General features: G+C 41.4%; 2 long non-coding RNA genes across 2 annotated transcripts in view; both read right to left on the bottom strand.

Moving 5' to 3' along the window:
• LOC118173942 overlaps positions 1-12,182 on the bottom strand; it is a 36,516-nt gene extending 24,334 nt beyond the window's left edge. The window contains exons 1-2 of the long non-coding RNA XR_004754458.1: positions 11,975-12,182; positions 4,394-4,861 (exon numbers count right to left, since the gene is read on the bottom strand). This is a non-coding gene — a long non-coding RNA (uncharacterized LOC118173942). The remainder of the gene's footprint in view (positions 1-4,393; positions 4,862-11,974) is intronic.
• On the bottom strand, positions 1,875-3,189 carry LOC118173943. The gene is made up of 3 exons (XR_004754459.1): positions 3,123-3,189; positions 2,662-2,858; positions 1,875-1,985 (listed from the first exon to the last, which is right to left on the bottom strand). It is a non-coding gene; the product is annotated as an uncharacterized LOC118173943 (long non-coding RNA).
• Positions 12,183-13,022: the final 840 nt, after the last annotated feature.

Genomic DNA, 13,022 nt, shown 5'->3' with positions numbered 1-13,022 from the left:
CAACAAAAATGCAGTTCCACAATTAATGAGATTTTGATAACCTCCTTTAAAAATTGAATATTTCCATTTTAAAATATACAAAGACTAAAATCTTCATAAATATCCTATTAAGAAACTTCTGCTGCTGTTTTAGAGTTTCAATTGGAATACAGTGCATGAAGGTTGCCATAGCTACAAGCAAATTTTTAAATAACTGTTTTTCATCAGAACAGCTGCAGCATCATGCAGAACGGAGGGTGAAGTGGGGGAGCTGGAAGGAGTCCGACCAACTTCAAGCTCCTAATCAAGCGACTCTGAGATCTTCACAAACACAGCCTAGAAACTTTTAATACACTTTCTGCTTTTTTTAAGAAAATACTGCCCTTCATTTTTTGGCAGCACCCCAGCAAATGCTGTCAGCACTGCATGAAATCTCAGTCAAGAGAAGAGCTTTGTTTTCATGCTGGAAAAGATAAAAATTTCCACTGCTAAAGCCCAGACACTGAAGGCTGGAGGTCTGCTCTGGAGGACCTTCTGCATGAACCAATGGATTGGCAGCAACTTGTCCGAAAAAGCCACAAGAGCTGCAGATATCTGTATCCAGGCACAATCCTTCCTAGTCTGAGTTTGCAAAAGAGAACAAAGAAAGGAGGAAATGTGGAAAAACAAGCAAAGGTGTCAAATGCTAGCAGGATGCTTTTGAAGTGGGGCTGTGGTTTAGGTGGTCCTGCCTCCTGTGTTGCTCATGATTTGTGGGCATCAGGAGGCATTTCCCTCTCTCGTAAGGTCTCTCACCAGCAGGAATAGGCAGAGCAAATTTCTGAGCAGTAGTACAAGCTAAAACTGGACATCTGTGTGTGTCTATTCAGAGGAGGGCCAGGCTATGAAAAGCATCAGTGGCCTTCTTTACATTCAAGCCTTTCAATCAGTGATATTAACTATGGCAAAATTCCTAGAAAACTTCAGATAGAGTCATGTTGTATCCTCAGCCAAGTATGTCCCTGTGTCTCAGTCTATAAAATGAGAATAAATAAAGAATAAAATTTCTCACAGGAGTACAAGGAGATGCAAGCACAATAGTATTTGAATTGATATCTATAGAGAGTGCAAATGCATGCCTGTTGTTTTTTTTCCTAAAGAAATTAATGACCATTATTTCATACATTCTTGTGAATCTGCATGAATCATCCTGGTGAAGACTATTCTTCTACAAATTGCTTCATTTGCCTGTGACCTGCTCCTAAGAGATACCTGCACAGCACTCTGCAGGCTCTGCCCACTCCTTCAGCAGCGCCGTGCAACCAAGGGCTCTGCTGCCATGCCCGTTTCTGCATGGCCACAGAGGTGTATGGGTAAGCAGCAGATACTAATCCATGCAGACAAATCTAAGGGGCAACTTCTGTTTATTTTAAATCTGATTTTAAAGTTTCCTTATATCTTGAAACGAAGCAGCCACCTTTCCCAGTGGTTTTACATGCGCTTGGTCCAAAATGTATTTTCAACAGGTGGTAAACAACAAAGCTGGGGATGGAGAAGGGAGGTAAAAGAAAGACAGAGGAAAATAAATGTGTGAAAAGTTGAAAAAGCCTGAAAATAAAATATGAATAATTGAAGTCAGGTCCTTCTTTTCAGGTTCTTTTAACAAATTACATTATTTGACCATTTCCAAATACTATCCTTAAATGCTGAGGCAGTGTCAGACCTACAGAAAAGGAAAAAAGGTGGAACCTGTCCCTCACGTTGGAATTTAGACAGTGGCAGCCAGCAGCATCTCAGTGCCCCAGCACGTTTCAGCTGCCTGTGCCCAGCTCCTCCCCAGCTCAGCAGTGAGAGTGCAGAAAGTGGAAAGGGTGAGTACCAGAGAGACAACCTACCAAGTATCTTTCCAAGTAACTCTCACCTAATGAAAACTGAAAGAGCGCCTCCTTGCCAGTGCAAAAATAGGCTGATAGAACATCATGAGGGATGCCAGCGAGCAGAGCTTTCTGTACTTGAGTACATGCACCCTGTCAAAGGGAGGGACCTTCCAGGATGTTTGTAAGTATCAGCTTTTCTGATGTAGAGTTTTTTTTTTTTTTTTTTTTTTTTTTTTTTTTTTTTTTAAGAACGAAACAGAGGATAAAAAAAGCACAACCTGCTACGTGGTTGGACTGCCAGTATAGCAGATTGTGAGTCACTGAAAACTGGTGACCTTAGCCAGCGTATTACAACTCCACGGCTTTTCAGTCCCGCTGTTTCTTTACCAAGGCAGAAGAGAGGCTTGTCAAAGCTGTAGTTTCCGTATATACACATGCACACATTAAAGTGCTATTTCTCTCAGCTGTGCAGACATCGGGATTACTGAACCTGACATAAACTCATCATTTTCCTGGAAGCAAAAAGGGATGCTAGCCAAAAAAAGATGAGCTGCCAGCAGCTACCTCATCTTGGGGTACCAAAGGGTAGCGAGCAGAGCCAGCTCTAGAGGAGTGTGCAATGTGCAGTCACTCATTTGAAAAGGCCTAAGATCATTTGCTGAGCATAAAAAACCTGCCTGCAGCCTGCACTCACTCCTCTCTCATCAGCATTCACCAGACAAGGCATGCACAGCATCAAGAAGAAAAACAGAGGCTTAAGATGATGGGGTGGGAGGCAGCAAAAGGGAGAGGTGGCTGATGCCACAGGACACTTTTCTCACCTTACCTGCAATGCAAAACATGCAAGCACCTCCAGCCCTGAAGTACTGCTGCAGCAGCAGTTCCTCGCTATCTGGCTGCCCCCCTCTCCATGTTGCTCCACCTTTTGTTTCCATTCTGCTGTTGAAGTAGCACATGAGCCCATCCAGCATTTTTGTAATATTTTTTTTTTCACCAAATTCAAGCTATCCTGGAGCAGGAGTCCTGGGGAATAAGTTACAAAAATAAATAAATAAAAATCCCACAAGATATGGGATGGAAACCTCAGGAGAGATGCATGAGGCATGGATCACCAAGCGGGGACAGAGCTTTGGCCAAGGGAGAGGGAGGCACGATGTGACCTTGTGGCATGCTCAGAATAGCAGACAAAGGGTGGAGGTGTTTGTCTTCATTTGTTTGTTGAGAATAGAAAGCAGAAAGCAACAACTGAAATGCAGCAGGCATGCAGCAGAATTCAGGGTTCCTCACCTTAAGGGTCTGGAGTCTCCGTTTATTCATCTGCAAAATGCAATTGGTCAGGCTGCTCTGATACAGCTGCAGCAGGAGAACTCAGCCCATTGCTTTATTCAGAACAAAATAACAGGCTAAGATCTGTGAGTACGCACCAGAAGGTGGCATAGATCAGCTTGAAAATGATACAGAAAGGGGTAATACTTTTAGTAAATGCTTTACTTGCCCCCAAATCAAGTGTCAAATCTACAGCAGTGGTAACAAATACAACTGAATTCACCTGAATGATTCTGCAAAGAGAAAAAAAATACAATGAAAAATCAAAATTTCACGCTGAAATTAAACATCTAGAGGCCTAGATTGAAGAGATCAGTTTCTTAAGTCAGGGAGCAGAAGAAGCTGAGAGAATCCTTCAGCAGGGATGCCGCTTTGAGAGCCATGAAGCTGGTGCTGCTGGTGCTCATGCTCAGAAGTGGCAAATTCAGTAAGGATTCCCCTCAGTCAGCTCACACACCTGAGGGCATATCGGGAACTGAATCCGAGTTGCCTTCAGCACTGTGACACAGCTGCTGCACTGCGGGGAGCTGAGCTGCCTGGGGCTGCCTGCAGACCATCGGGTTACAGTGGAGCAGGATCAGTGCATGCATTGCAAGGCAGTGCAGGTAGACAGGCAGAAGGCACATTGACTTGGAACTGCATGTTAAAATACTTTTTAATTCTGCTGGAAAGATGCAGTGCTGTCAGCACAGCTTGAGTCTTGAAAGCTTAATTGTCTGGTTTAACAAAAAGAAGCAGAAATAATAAAAAAAAAATGCCTTGTCACATAGGGCAAGCAAGATGCAAAAGTAATTGCAGGAGCCCGCAGCAAAGGAAGAGCACACTGAGTGGTCACACCGAGGCTGAACAGCAGGCTTGCTTCTGCTTTCAAAACAGCCCTGTGCACGACTGCTGCAGTCTGTCCTCCCTTGGGCAGCAGCTGTGGAGCACAGAGAACACCTGGAGAGCTTTGAGAAGAAACAGGCTTGAGAGTGACCAACCCTGGGAACAGCTCTTCCCTTGCCCAGTTGCCACATGAATAGGTATGATCAGAACACCTTCTAGCTCAGAACACAAATACTAATTTTTCATTACACGTGGGCAGCACAACTCTTTCCTACATACAAGCCCAATATTCACAAAGAGCTGGAGTTCAAGAGCTGGACAGAAGTTTTGAGACTTTCAGCTAGACACAGGCAGCACTACTGTTAGTTCGTGATTTTAAACTTTTGAGCAAAAACAGCATTACTTACACCGTGTTTAGAGGACTGCCCTTGGAGAGAGAGAACTGCAAAACTCCTGTACCAAAGACTATCTTGATTTTAGCAGGGGCCTTGCAATGTTGCCATCCCATACACATCGTCTCTGTTGCATCACTGCCTGGAGGCTGGGCTTTGCAGTGGGGGAAGCTGATGCAGTTTTGTGCCTGTAGCTGCCTAACATCCACCGCGCTGCCTGCTTTAAGTTCTGTGCAGCTGCTGCCTCGCTCTCTCATCTTTTACAGATTCTGCTAACTGTGACCTCCAATTTCATTTCCTCTTCCTGACAGGGAAGATGGCAGAAATGAAACTTCAAAATTATCCTTCTCTTTGTGTGTTTCTCCCTCTTCTTGTTTAATGGATATTGTCCCAGCAGGAGCTGGTAAGCTTTTCCAAGAACCATCATCTCATGACTGGTAAGCATAGTATATTTCAGGCAGACAAAAAGAAACTCTTCAACCCCTAGAACACAAATTTATAATGAAAAGCACATCAGTACAAAGGTACATCTGTATCCACAGGCAACAGTGATTGTATCTGATTATTTTTAGCATAAATACATTTTTTGAATAAAAGGCACATGACAGTTTTAAACTACTTAGCTGAATGTGCCCCTCCTGCACCTGTGGGATTTTAATATCCCTGTGCTTTTAAAAGCATTGCACCACAGGGATAAGATCAGTGACTGATCCATTTTACCGAGTTTGAAAATGTAATTTAGGAAGCGGTTATTATTGCAGAAAACAGGTAGAAAGCTCATTGGTAATTATACTTCACATGTTTGGAGACCACAGCTTATTTTTCTGATGCCTGAAAGAAAAAAAAAAAAAAAAAAAAAAAAAGAATGTAGATCTCCCAAGAAAGAAACATGAAGCCCATGATTTGAGTGAATGTACCTTCTAGGGGATACTTGGCGCTGCCAAGCCTTCAAGCAGCACATGCATTGCCACCACTGATGACGGTAGAAGCTCCCTAACCCAAGCAGTTTGGGAGCATATAACCATCCTCAGGAAAGAAAAACTGTGTTTATGCAAGGGTGCTGATACAATTGAATATTCTTTCATCACAGCCGTGATTCAATTTTATTTTATTTTTTGCTGAAAATAGGTATTTGGCATAGGACAAAAGAAAAACTGCACAGCAGTGAGCCCAGACAGGAGGCCACAGTAGACCAGCAGCTGGCAGACGTGGCGGGTCCAGCATGTTGCTGCACACCAGAGACACATTTAGCATCACTGCACCACCTCACAATATTTGGGGACCATAATTCATTCAACATCATTTCAGCAATTTGTATGTAACCTTGATAAAACTGAGAGGAAATGATCAAATTAAGCAGCGAGCAGCACCACAGAGCCCATCAGCTAAGGAAGGGTTCAGTCATTATACAGCTACTTAACATGAGAGTGCCTGGCCTTTGCAGTGAAACCTTCTGTCAGAATGATTCACATCAGTTATTCTTTCTCTTTCCTATTTGCTGCTATCACAATTCGGAAGAGTCAGCGCATGATCAAGTGCTTCTTTGATCTCCTGTGTATGTGAAGACAGAAATATCCAAGCTGAAGAACTGAGCCCCATGGGTCTGACAGAGGATTCAATTACAACCCATGGAATTCAGTTCTCAAAGCTGAGAATACACGACATTCATTTCAAGGCCGTTCTGACGCACAGCAGTATCTCATACTCCTACTTTCTCTTCCCAGTGCCTGGCTTTCCTCCAGGTGCTGTAAAACAGGAGGAGTGAAATCTTCGCTGCAGCCAAAGCAACTCTATCCAGACAATAGGTCAGATGCAGAATAATAGCTTGAGGACATATATATCGAGAAAATGGCTGTTTCGTTTTCTTTTGGCACCAGAAAGTGCCCTAACACATAGCAGAATGCCTAGTAATAAAAAAATGAATTTTATAGTTAAGGAGTACAACAATGCAACACCCAGCGCTTTTCTGGGAGCCTTTGTTCGAGAATTTCAAAGGGGTAGGTTACACATTTCCTTTTCCTTTTTTATTAGACAACACAGACAGAGAAGTAAAACCTTCCAGCGTCACAGAGCAATCTCCGTTAACAAAATAAACCTTCCAGAAGCTCGGAAGAACAAACTCTGACATGGGTGCAACCCTGCAGAGTCATCAGAGTCTGGATGGCAAAAAGGCAAGCAGGAGCCCTCAGTGCTGTCACGGCGCAGTTGTGCTGTGACACAGCCTTGCCTGATGTGACAGCCTTGTCCCATGGTGACAGCCTCACCCAAAGACAGGAGCCTTGGCCTGCAGATAAGCTGCTGCCCAAGTGCACTGAAGATCAAAGCTGACATCTCAGCCTTGAAACACCTCAACATTTCTATACAAACCTAGGAGAAGTCACTGGTGTCAAACTTCATACACCAGAGTTTTTCAGGAAAAACAGATTGGGTGAAATGTTGTACAATATACTCATATCTTCAAAGGCTGTCATTAAGATGCTACGTCTGCACAGCACCACACACAAACTGTTCAGATTACAAAAAAAAAAAAAAAAAAAAAAATCAATTTCAGATTTATTTGGAACATTTTAAACCTATTTCTTTATGTTCCAGTGAGATGAGGTGTCACAAAAAAAATCTCCTTAGGTTCAATGAAAAGAAATATTTCATCCAAGATAAAATATTTGGATGTCAAGGCGTTTTCAGATTAAATCTTTTACACTTGAAAACAAAATGTAAGCAAATTTACTTAACAGAATGATTCAAAGAGAAATTCAAAGGAAATGAATTATTTTGTTTTAGTACTGCTTTTCTTAAATTACAAATAAGTATAACTTTTATAAGTATAAATGTTTGCAATAAGAACATTGAAACAAAATTTTATCAAGTACCTAGGAATTTATAGATTTTCCTTTAGAAAGTAATTTGATTCAAAGCTGCAAAGTATTTCCAATTTTTAGATTAGAAAAAGCCCAACTTTTTTAAACCAAAATAAATAAATAAATAAATAAAATAAATAAATAAAATAAAATAAAATAAAATAAAATAAAATAAAATAAACATTTGCCCAGCTGTGGCAAGAATTCAAAGCTCCTGGGAAGGCTCACCAGCCAGGCCACGAGTGCCATGATGTAACTGCCTGAGCAGCCATCTCTGCACAGATGTGAAAAACATGTTCTTTTAGAGCCCATCCTACAGTAATCACTATTGGCTTTTCTGAATCATTTAAGTAGAAGCATCTCTTGAATTTACCTAATAAAACCTTCACCTCAAACAAATAACAAACATCTAAGAAAACTGAAGCTAATAATTCTTGCTAAGACCCCGTGTCACTTTCTCGGTTAAATAGGTGCCACCCACAGCCTGACGGTCAGAGCCCCAGCACAAAGCATGGTGCTTGGCACCACATCCAACGGCTCAGCTTCTGCGGCATCCAGCAGCGAGCCCGCGTCTTTACTGCTGTAATTGTTTTCTTAGGCTATTAAGCTAGTCAACCAAATAACAGAAATTAAAAATGTTTGCTTAACCATTTCTCTTGCTGAGAGGGAAACCTTTGACCAAACATTTTTGCAAAGCAAGTATCTTGTGGTACCCTCAGACTAGTTCAGCCGTCCCATGACTCCATGAGACTTTATTAAAGAAAAAAATAACAAAAGTAACTTTTTGTTAAGACCCTCAGATAATATGCTAATTTATCTGCAACTTCGGAATAGGATACCATAGTGATAAAATTTGCTTGTCTGTTTTCTGTGATTGGCACTGCTTGCTAAGAAGATCAGTTCTGATGTTCAGCAAGATACTTGCCAGCGGCCATCCTGTGGTAGTAACTCTTCCAATCTAAAGCAGGAAAAAAAAAAATGAAATGACCATAAATGAAAACACAATATGGTAAAACAGAGAGGATAAAAAAGAAGTGCCCTTGGGACAGACTCCAGAACCTGTGTTCAATGCACGGCATTTCTGTGGAGTGCTCGGGAGAGGTCAGCATGGTGTGGTCAGCACCCAGAGCCAGGAGACACCCAACTCTCACACCTGTTTGAATTGCACTGACCAATCAGACACTAAAGACAGGAAAATGTCCTCTCAAATCATCCTCTTCAAAACAGTAAATGGACGTGAGGTAGCCCTAAGCAGGCAAATTCAAGTACCGCCGGCAGCTGTGCACCAGCAGCCCTGGCCCAGGCCATAAGAGCAGCTGGGCATCAGGTGCTCCCCTGCTCCATGCTCAGGGGAAGCTGAAATCACCTCTCCCACGCCTCAGGTAAATAGCTTGCCTTTCTCAAGAGCCAAGCATGGAGGGCAGATACCCCCACAGCAGGGCTAGGGATGAGTACCTGTTTTAAGATTACCATCCCAGACTTGGGAACCTCCAATGCAGGCTGCTGTGGTGGGCAGCTCCGCTCTGTCCCGAAGCTCTGTGGAGGGACCCATCCCAAAAGTATCCCCAGGGAGGAAAGCCCAGCTGGGTTCCCTATCAGCACAGCCTGTGTCCTACTGAAATTCCTAAACAGCAGGTATGGACAGGTACATCTTCATATCTCCAGTCATTTTCAAGGTAAGTTGACTTAAAAGAGTTTTTATAATTATGTAGGAGAAAAGGTCAAATTCTCTTTTAGTCTGCCTGCTGCATTTAATGCTGTCGCACTGCATTAGTTCTCTTAGATCTTAAAAATACATGATGCCAGTGTCAACCATGTTCTGCTTTGACCCATTATCAACTTCATGTGTGCCATCCTCTGTCCTTTTAGTGTCAGTCCTGGAGGGTTGCCCACCCTCTGAGAACTCATTTGCTCAATAATTAAATTCATGCACTTGCAAACAAGAAGAAAGCTCATAAAAATTACACAGTTCTGCCTTTGCAAGAGCAGCAAGGAGCTGAGTCTCTCAACAGGCCATAAATCTACTTTTTGAAAAAACATTTTTTCCTATTCCAGCAGGGTCACTTAGTACCTTACAGCTTGGAGATCTTATTACAGTAGTAATTACTGTCCCTAAAGGACAGATACTTAATAGGCAATCATCATATAAAGTTTTACTGCTACACCAAAAGGCAAATCTTTTTAGAGTGATTAAGTAATGTTAAGTGCCTGAAGACTATTCTTCCATAAGTTTCCTTTTGCATTAAATATGTTTTAACAGGAAATGAACATAATGATCCTAAAGCCATCAAGTTAATGGAATGTGTAAATTCTCTACAATTTCCTTACCATCCTGTATTTTTATTCTCCATGTTGCCATTACTACCTTTCTTTCTAATACATCTACGTTTGTCTGAACAAACATCGAGGAGTGAGAATTTAATGCTTCTTAACCAGTCAATGACCTACTGCAGCTTCTCATGAAATCCAGATACTGTTCAGATGAGCTCATCATGGGTGGTAATTAATTAATGCTGATGGGGAACTTGAAATAAAATATGAATATGGTCACATTTCATTAGGAACATAATGCATTTTCTTCACCCTTGCTTAGTTAAATACATTTTTCCCACAGCTAGTGGAAAAAACACACATCTCACAGCCATGCTGACATCTGGCTAGTTGAAGCAAGAGGGCAAAATGCTGGGCAGACCTCACTCAGCCTGCACGACAGCCCAGCCATGGAGCAGCGTCACACCAGCTGGCACGTTTGTTTGTAGTGCACAGGTCAGCAGGAAACTGCCGCTCAGCGTGATGAACCTAGACCTCACCTTTAAAACCTCGACTGTTAATCTTTAAACCACTGATCCAACTCTTCCTGTCTTCTCCATTAAAAAAAAATAATAAATTCTTCAATTTTCCTCTTTCCTGAACTTTCGTGTAGAGGAAGCATCCCCTGACCCCCCTGCTTCCTGTGGTAATTCGGATTTCTTCCTGCTTCATAGGAGCACGATGTGCTGGGCTCCTCTCAGGTTACACGACAGGAACCACTGCAATCAGGCCTTTTCTACACTGGCCAGGTTTTCTTCCATCATTCACACTGCCTGTGGAGCTGCTCTGTTCACGAAGTAAGGATCAGCAAGGAGGTCCTGACACAGCTGCTTAGGTACAAGGCAAACACTGCCTATATCTTAATACACCTTCAATTTTGTTAATCCTTTTCAGTAAAGCTAATACCCATGTTTGCAAGCAAAGAGTACTCACATGTAGAGAAGTCATAAATGTTTCCTAGTTTTATAAAAATCATGTTCAATAGTGAAAAAAATGCAAGAGCAAACCTCTGGTGCAATTGCAAAGAAAAGACCCACCTAAGTTTTGCTCTTGAGCTGAACCGTTCTAATATCAGGTCACATCAGACAGAGATACATTAGTGCTAAACACACCCTGCTCCAAGATCACTTCCTGGGCTCTGACCACATTTGTGAAGACTATCAGCAATGTCAGATGAGGAACTCTGTGTAGGTACTCCATCTCTTGAACCATTCAAGATGGTAAATGCAGGTCCATAATGCTTTCACAGCCCAAAAACTATACAGACATTTTTGTTGTCTCCCTACCAAACAAAAAAGACGTTTTAAAAAAATCTGAAATTTGTGTTTGAAACAAAACAAAACAAAAAAATCACTTTCATGATGAATTGGTATTAGCCCACACACATATTTTGATCTTGGCAAAAGCAATTGCATCTGTTCCCAAAACGCTTTCTGAAACTCCCAGTTCTCTTCTGGATGCATTTTTAATTTCAAGTGATAGTTATATTTCTGCTGCCAATGCCCAAGTCACGAATAACAAACATTCAATTTCCTCCCTTGTAGAATTATTCCACCCTGCTTATCTGGGGGTTCAGTTCTGTTGTCTCCATTTTAATCACATTTTCCAACAACACAGTGCTTTGTGCATCAGACCATTTTCCTTTATGAAAGATAAAAATGATTACATATTCCATTTCATTTTTTGACCTAAAATTGACATTTCTTGCATTTGTTCACTAATTTAAAGAAAAAGCACATAAATCACTAGGAAAAACATATAGTCACACTTAGACTGCCATGTATGAGCACTTAGCTGCTCAAAACAATCATATGGATCATATCATTTTATTATTATCATTTATCAGTTGTGGTGTTCAACTGCCTAGCACGGTAAAACCACCACAATCATGAAACATGTATTTCATATTTTTAAAACTTTCTTGCCATCAGCAATAATTAAAAACCTTCTAAAAGTAGGTATTTTAGTAATTTCATAGATTACTGAAGTAATCTACAGTCAAAGTTACATTTATAGCAAGCCACAGTAGGTCTCGGCTCTATATGGAACACAGTTCCAGCAAGTTTTTTGGACTAAAAAATGCAGACATCTATGTGCTCCAATATTCTTTTTACATATTCTCAGATGACAGGAGGAAACACAGTGCAGGGGATGTAAACAGTCTAAAATGTGTTTTGCACACTGACACAACTGCAGTAACAGCTGTACTGACACTCCCCAGATGTTGCAAGAAACAGCAGGGCCAGCCAGAAAGGCAGTTTTCAGCATGCTAACGAGGGTAATGAGAACTGAGAAGGTAAAAGCCCTTGCAAATCTGCGAAACTCCATCCCTATTCATTCCTTCTAATTTCAGCAGTAGGTTTTTCCTCTAAAGCAGCAAAATGTTTCATGTCAGTGACTGACAGTGAGGGTTAAGTAAAAGGCCTACCTCTTTGAATGTGGAGTTGTTCCCAAATCCAGCAACACTCTTCCTCAGTTTGGATATCTGACCACCGCACACACACGTCACAGACACTGGAAGTGACACACATGCTGTCTCCCAACACGTGAAAATGCAGGGTGGTACTACGAACTGCTCTGCTGAACCGATTCCTGATAAATGTAGGGGAACCGAGAGCTTGAAATGACTGGTCAAGCCATACACTTCAGACATCATGTAAACATCCAAAAATATAGGAAGAGGGGAAAAAGTAAACAGGAAAGAGTAGATGGCCATTGCTCGGTTCCTTCCAGTTGCCATATTTTAAATAAAAAGAACTGGCAATGATTCAGCTGTTGAAATTGCACAGATCTTTGTCACTGCATAAGTACTATTACTAACAGAAAATGATTAGGCTGTGTGCAAACAGTTGAAAAACAGGCAAACAGTAATCAACTTTTTAGTAACCCTCCCATTATTTCAAAAAGGAATGTGATGATCATCCAGCAAGAATTTTATTCGGAAAAGCACATTATAATAAATAATTATAATGTTAGCAATCCATTAGAGGCCAGAGATAATTTTTGCTTAAAACAGGTTCAACATATAAATGCTTGAAATATAAAAGATTGCTGAATTTATATTTTCTATTATAACTATACCATAGTTACTGAAAATAGTCTATGAAGAGCAAACATGCTTTCAATTCATTCATAGCCCATTTTGATATTAATTCACTGAAATCAACTAGTATAATATTAGAATAATGAAACAGCTCAACTACTGGGGAAACTGGCAAGTTATTTCAGAGAAAGGTGCACAAGTGTTAATACAATAGCCTGAGAGCACTGCATCGCCACCCGGTGAAGGCACCCTAACCACTGCGAGCTAGTTAGATCTGTTAAGCAGCCTGTGGGCTACAGACCACTGCTTTCTGTCAGACACCAGGAACTACTCTGTGAATGAGCATATTTAGAAGATTTAAAAAATAAAATATTGAGGAGAGGAGAGGAGAGGAGAGGGAGAGGAGAGGGAGAGGAGAGGGAGAGGAGAGGGA

Source organism: Oxyura jamaicensis, chromosome 13 (genome assembly GCF_011077185.1).
Source record: "Oxyura jamaicensis isolate SHBP4307 breed ruddy duck chromosome 13, BPBGC_Ojam_1.0, whole genome shotgun sequence".
NCBI lineage: Eukaryota > Metazoa > Chordata > Aves > Anseriformes > Anatidae > Oxyura > Oxyura jamaicensis.
The sequence above is the reverse complement of the archived record's forward strand: the minus strand, read 5'-3'. Positions and strand labels throughout refer to the sequence as shown.